The sequence below is a fragment of the Urtica dioica genome, chromosome 8 (assembly GCF_054948205.1).
Source record: "Urtica dioica subsp. dioica isolate 48M chromosome 8, U.dioica_male_clone48M_v1_H2, whole genome shotgun sequence".
Classification (NCBI taxonomy): Eukaryota; Viridiplantae; Streptophyta; class Magnoliopsida; order Rosales; family Urticaceae; genus Urtica; species Urtica dioica.
The window spans coordinates 9,688,290-9,695,000 of record NC_142763.1 but is presented as its reverse complement, the minus strand read 5'-3'; the positions used below and the strand labels follow the sequence as shown (position 1 = coordinate 9,695,000).

Genomic DNA, 6,711 nt, shown 5'->3' with positions numbered 1-6,711 from the left:
AAAAATATTACCGCTACTCTCTCCCTCTCGCTTGATGTATATATATATATATATATATATACAAGCAAAATGCCCGCGCGTTGCTTGATGTCTTTTAACAGTAAATTATTGAAATAATAAAAAAAAAATTAATGATGAACATGACGTCAAATAACTTACTAATTGTTAAGATTACATCAATAATATTTCATACATATATTTACATATCTTAATTTATAATGACTGAATTGTACAACTCAAATTGTACCAATGTTATATTTTATTTTACTTCAATGAAAAAAATTATATACACATATACAATAATTACCATATTACAAATCCTATTTCTAAAAATCAAATAGAGAATAAATACAAAATTGCAAATATAGATTATATATACATCTAAGTAAGGAAATTTTCTTCATAGTTAATATTTGTATTATTATTGAAAATCACAATTTTTTTTTTTTTTATAAAATACACATTTCTAATTATAAATAAATATTTAGCTTCTACACCTTTTTCTTTATTGTTTTTTACATGTAATTTGAGATAGTTGATACAAAACATATACGAAATAGATCAATAACATCATTGTAAATATAAGAGAAACTACATCGAAGACAATATGCAAAGTTGCAAATACAGTCTATGATGCTATATTTTTGTGTGTTTTTATTAAAATTGCTCTACAAATGTGTATTATTCTAGTGGGCTTTCTTTTAAAAAAGAATAGTGGGCTTTTATAAAGCCCATCTGAAACCCTACTACCCCATTATCTCCTCTGCATTTCTCTTTTCACAGCCGCTTCCCCTCTCTCTCTATACCGATCGTCAATGGCGAAACCTCCATTTTTTACTACCACCAAAAATACATATGCACGCCATAGTCTCGGACATAGTAGAAATATGTGGCTGCGGTGAAACGTCTATGGTATCGGTCTCGGTATCAGACAGTTCGTATTCGATTTATTTGAACCGGTAATCGCATCTCAAACGTATTATTTTTCAGTAGTTATACCTCTACTTTTTTATTCTCTGTAGGGTTTTCTTTTTTTGTTTCATTTGCCCAAAATAAGAAAAATAAGTATTTAACTTGTTATAAGAAAAATATTTCTTTCTTTCTGATGCAAAAAACTTTTCCCAAAAAATCCCAGCCTCTCATCAACGAAAAGAATGAGACCACCACTTCTCCATCCACGGGTGAAGGCTACTTCGCCGATCAGGTCTCATTTTGATGATGTTGTGATTTAAGTTCTGCTAACATTTTTTTGGAAATATTATGGAGGGATTTTTTTAATTTATTTTTTCATGGTAAAACACTTATCTGGATATTAGTATTAAGCAATTTTCTATAGAAAGACTAATAAAAATAAAGCTTATATATTTCCAATTTGTTGACAGATGCTCCATTATTTTTTTAAGGGGAAGATCTTCTGAACTTCATCAAGTAGGATCTTCTGGTAATCCTTTCCTATCAAAACAATTTAATTAATCTATTTTTTTTGTGCGATACTCGATCTCTCATGAGTCCAGCTTTTCTTTCTTTCTCTTATTGTTCTCGATTGTATTTTTTTTGTTCTATTCTGAAATATACACTTTTTCTCCAGACTGTTCTAATTTACTTGATCATTTCCCCATGTTCGTCAAGATTAGTTCTGCGCTGATGTCGAAGTTGAAGGTCTAGATCTTCCGGCTTATTTACTATCTTAGGCTGAGTATTGCGGATCACATACACTCGGCTTCGAGGACTGCCATTGCCGCATCTTCAACTTCAAGTGGTGGTTCGAACTGATCCACGGGTGAACGTTACCTCGCCGATCAGGTCTGATTTTGTTACGTGTGGTGATGGAGGAAAAGTGAGACTGAACAAAGAGAATGAACAAAAAAAAGTAAAAGAATGAACAAAAGTAAAAAAAAAAAAGTAAAAGAATGAACAAAAGATTAAAAAATGAAGTTAAACACAACAAATAGAAATTGATTGTGGTCAGATTGTTACATATTGATGTACAATGGCTGAATTTGTTGTATTGGTCTGATTGTAGTTTTGAAGACGAAAGAGCAGAAGTTGGTGTCGATTTCTTCGGTGAAGGAGCATGGAATATATAGGCCGCTTGGAAAGAAATGAAAAACTTTCCAGAAATTTCATGAAATAGCTGTTGATGATTTTTGCAATGCAAATATCTGGAGAATTCCAGACAATTAATTTACTTCGGGCAGCTCCAACGATTTAAAACTGTCATATGTGGATGTCGGTTTGTATTCCAGAATATTCTAAGTCAGAGTGGCATTTTTGTGATTTTTTTTTCTTTTAGGAGTAGTTGTAATATTTTAATCAGAATGACATTGGCATGCCATGTAATTATGAGACTTTTAAAGGGTATTTTTGTCAAATTTTTTAAGTGTACTGTAGACTTAACAGTAATATGAGTCTGCGTGAATAGTGATTCCGGATTCTCCTTTATATATATATATATAATAATATATATATATACATATTATATTTATGTTTGTGTTAATTAAAGGAGACATTGGGGTGTATGTTTATAGATGCTGACAGAAGATAGAGAGCACAGATGATTTGAAATGCATGGAAGCTATAGCATCTCACTCATTCGTGCTCTCTATCTTTCTGTCGTCGTCACTTTGATATACAACATTATCACCTAAAGTCCCTCTGGTATAACCTGGTGTTTTTTAATCTAAATTTTTTTTATTTTTTTTATTTACTGTGTTATATTGTTCGTGGGGTATTTTTATGATAGTAGAGTTAATCTCTTGCTTTTATTACAGACGCATTGATTTTAAAATTTTGCCGATCTACATACATCTCTAGGGTTTTTTATGTATATGTATATTTCTAGGGCTGACCTCTAATTTCAGCGTGGCATACAATTTACAGATTCTCATTTGATTATGAGTGTATCGATGATCAAGTTCATTTCGTATTTCTGATGCGTGATTTTCCTACCGAAAGCTAGTTTTGAAAATCCACTCTTTCCATTTAATGTTTTGAATACCTTTTTATTTTACTTTATCCTGACAGATTATTGCAATCCGTATATTTATTCCACTGTTAAGATATATCTGAAGAAATAATTCACCCATACAAATAACATATGAGTTCTGTTATGAACTAGTATTTTTTTTTAGCAACTACAAAACAAAAGCTTTGTTTGGCTTAGTTTAAGTGTTGTATATGTAATTTTGAGATGTTCTTTTCAATACCATCTGTATCAGTGTGCATACATTGGAATGTTTCTAAGAGCTGGAATCTATTTAGTGGCAAGTGTTTCGACACGTTTTTATCGTAAAAGGGTGTTTTGATGTCTGATGTCATAATTATTAAAAAGAAGAAGAAGAAATTTGAAGTCTCATTATGTACATTTTTTATTTATTAGAAGCAAAAATAACTTCCCGTTTATTGCAAACCCTAAACCTACATTATTAGCTATATATAACAAAAAACAAAATATAAGCAAAATAACATATATATCTATGTATGGATTATATGTAATTTCTGCAGATTCAAAACCCTAGAATTGGAGGACGGTGGTGACCGAAAAGCCCTTTTGGAATGGTGGTGACCGGAAAAACCCTTTTGTAGGAACGATGTGATGAAATCAAGTGTGTCTTATTTGGTGAAAGCCAATATCATTCTTCAATAATCTTACCAGCTATTGTAACTTTGGACGATTACAGTTAATGTCGCCACAAACATTATACGACTAATTGGAAGAATGTATATGGGACTGAATGCAAATTAAGTTGTTTTTTAAGTCTTTATCTTTCTGGGAGAGTGTTTTTGAGGGATATAACTTTTTATAATGCCTTTTTATCAAGGGGTATACTTGCAAACATGGATTTAAATGTCGCCGAAATTCCCCGATTTTCGCCGGCGGTGTCGTTTTCGCCGGGAAAACGGCCGACGAACTCATGAAAGTCGTTTTTCCATGTTATTTCGTTTGATTTTCTCTGAAAATGACATGCCGTTTGTCCATGTTATGTCGTTTTCGACTTGAAACTATAAACTCATATTCTGGAAAAATAAAATGGCGGAAGCAAAATGAGGAAGAAGAAGATGAGAGAGGGGAGAGGAGAGAGACGAAGTGAGAAGAGGGAGAGAGAGAGAGAGAGACCTGACCTACAATACACTACGTATATAATATACAATCACTGCATAATAGATAACATATTATATCATGACCTGACCTATATGCACTAAGGCCCATTTTCAACAAAAATGTGTAATAAGTGGGAAAATTACAATACTAACGCTTATACGCTTCTTTCAAAACATTATAATGTTTTTCTTTTTTTTTTTGAAATATTTAGGATATTAATACATTCAATATACACTCTTTAGTATATATATTACACAATTATACAATTTCAGTCTACATATTTTAGTATACAATTACATGGTACTGTATAAAAAAAAAATTAAAGTGATAACAATGATAAGAGTATACAAAATAATTGAATGAGCGAAAGACACAAATACTACTTCAAAAATGTTAATTTCGATGATAAAATTAATAAGAGCGTTCATTTTGCAGGTGCGTTTGCGCTTGGCCAATTTTGACGCACGTAGGTAAGAACTCAAATTATTATGATGAAATCATGAATTAGGACTACCAACATAATTGCAATCTGTATTGTATAATTTTGTAATAATTTTATTTAGCACTGCAGTTAAATAGCCTTCTTCAATCATTGAAATTTTATTTTAACAGCCAACGTTCGATTGATAATTGAAAATTCGTTACTCAACTTATTAACTAATCGAAAGGGTCAAAAATACCTTTTGACCGGTTTTAAATTAAAAAATAAATAAAATAATAAATTATTTACATGGCAGTTTCTTAACTTAATTAATATTTAATTAAATTTCTTTCTCCATATAATTGTTGATAAGTGTTAATGACAGTTTATCATAGTTTTGTTTTTTGTTTGCTGTTTAAATTGATTAATGGTAGTTTAACAAATGGGTTTTAGAATTACTTGTTTTTTTACGCTATAGTAGTTTATAACACACTTTTTTATTTAAAATATTCAGAAATGAAAGCTTACCCATAAATAATTGAAATCATACATGCATGTATTATACAAAGAATAATCAAACACGTGCAATTTATGATACTACATAACAAAAAATTGAAACGTAAAAGTCCTTGAATGCTCTCTTTCCTGGATTCAGGCTGAAATACAGCTCAATTAAAAAATAAATATTAATTATTAACTATACGAGATTTAGAAAGAAAAAATCAGAAACACATAATTGATAATTGTAGTAACTGTTATTACATATAGTGAACGCCGTTAAATAAAACTTGTTATCGTAGAGGGAGACATCTGGCTGAAAAAGCATAACATGCAATGACTAATGACTAAGTTAAGAATTGGAGAGATCGTGATTGTACCACCTTGCTTGTGTTTAGCAGCTGCTGACAAGTAACAGACATGTAATAACATTTGCCACGTTATAATAAGGAAGAATTTCGCAATAATGCGTTTTTTATGAGCAAAAAACAGCTGTATTTATATATATAGACAAATGTCAAGCGTATAAGAGAGGAAAGAAAATACAGCTGCCCAAAGCGACGTGGCTTGCTCAGGATTCATTAGCTTGTTCTTAATTTTTTTTTTAATTAATCTATGTAGATAAATGAAAGTTCAGGAAGTATATAACAACAACTCTTTTAATGAGTTGGTTTTGATTGCGAGATTCTACAAAGAAAACATGTCTGAAAATATTTTTGTATTGTTATGAGAAATATCTGATGTTGGACTTAATGTTATGATAGTACCTATAATAATAGAACCGAGAGAGAGAGTATGTGGATAGTAACAAATCTATTTTGAAAGGCGGTTTGACCCATTCTTGTTTGCTTTCTTCAAGTTTCATTATATCTCTGTAACAGTTTAAGAAGAAAAAAGCTTGCGTTTATGCATTGTTTTGAATAATGAAATGTTAAGCCACTTCTGATTCTAATTTTAAATTTTTTTGTATTATGCATTCATATATGTTAACGTTTGGATGGGAGGTATATCCAGGGTGGGCAAAGAAGGGGTGAGAGAGAGATAGAGAGATTGAATTCATAGAATCATCAATCAATATGAAAAACCATACACAATTCCGAGCCCAATACACCAAAACCTACTAGAAAATAAACTCTGTTCACAATTCAAGAAGTGAACCAATCCCTCCGATTAGACTCCACTATCCAGCTAATAGAAAATTAATAGTCTAAAATAATAGATTAAACAACTCTTTTCATAAGCCTACCCACTCCGAACACTTATTTATACTAAAACATAATTAAATAAATAAATAGCATGTAACTCAATAACTAATGTACTAATTTACCAAACCTAAGAGCAGCCAATGCATATGTCACGACCCGCGAGCCGCGAAGTACTTACATCTCTTTCCTCCAGAATATTTAAATAAACATAGCATTTGTATATAGTAAGCGGAAATAAATTAAATAGCTATAAGACATATATCATAAGTAATAGAATTTTCGGGGAAATTTTTCGCTTTTATTTCACATACAAGTCTTATAGCGACTATATACATAACAAAACACACTCGTTTGTTTTGGACATATCTTACATATAACTTATATACAAACATGGACGCAAAACTAGTAACTAGAATACAAGTTTACTAGTTACATAATAAAACACCATTTTTCCCCGTTTAAAACAAAAACTCTTATTGCCACAG

The 6,711-nt window shown here is 30.8% G+C and overlaps 1 long non-coding RNA gene across 4 annotated transcripts; it reads left to right on the top strand.

Annotated features, from left to right (window-relative positions):
* Window positions 1-841: 841 nt before the first annotated feature.
* On the top strand, window positions 842-2,372 carry LOC149387929 (uncharacterized). Of its 4 annotated transcripts, none has more exons than XR_016300871.1 (4): window positions 842-959; window positions 1,383-1,441; window positions 1,589-1,803; window positions 2,024-2,372. It is a non-coding gene; the product is annotated as an uncharacterized LOC149387929 (long non-coding RNA). The 4 variants fall into 4 exon arrangements; XR_016300873.1 differs by having other exon boundaries at window positions 846-959; window positions 1,635-1,803; XR_016300872.1 differs by lacking the exon at window positions 842-959 and having other exon boundaries at window positions 1,336-1,441; window positions 1,630-1,803.
* Window positions 2,373-6,711: the final 4,339 nt, after the last annotated feature.